Below are 222 nucleotides of genomic sequence, written 5' to 3' on the forward strand. Positions count from 1 at the left end.
GGGGAAGGTCATGGAACAGATCCTCCTAGAAGCTCTGCTGAGGCACATGGAGGACAGGGAGGTGATTAGAGACAGCCAGTGTGGCTTTACTAGGGGCAAGTCCTGCCTGAGCAACCTAGTGGCTTTCTACAATGGGGTAACTGCATCAGCAGACAAGGGAAGAACTATGGATGTCATCTATATGGATTTCGGCAAGGCCTTTGACATGGTCCCCCACAACAT

This window comes from Mesitornis unicolor, unplaced genomic scaffold (genome assembly GCF_000695765.1).
Source record: "Mesitornis unicolor isolate BGI_N332 unplaced genomic scaffold, ASM69576v1 scaffold36935, whole genome shotgun sequence".
NCBI classification, from domain to species: domain Eukaryota; kingdom Metazoa; phylum Chordata; class Aves; order Mesitornithiformes; family Mesitornithidae; genus Mesitornis; species Mesitornis unicolor.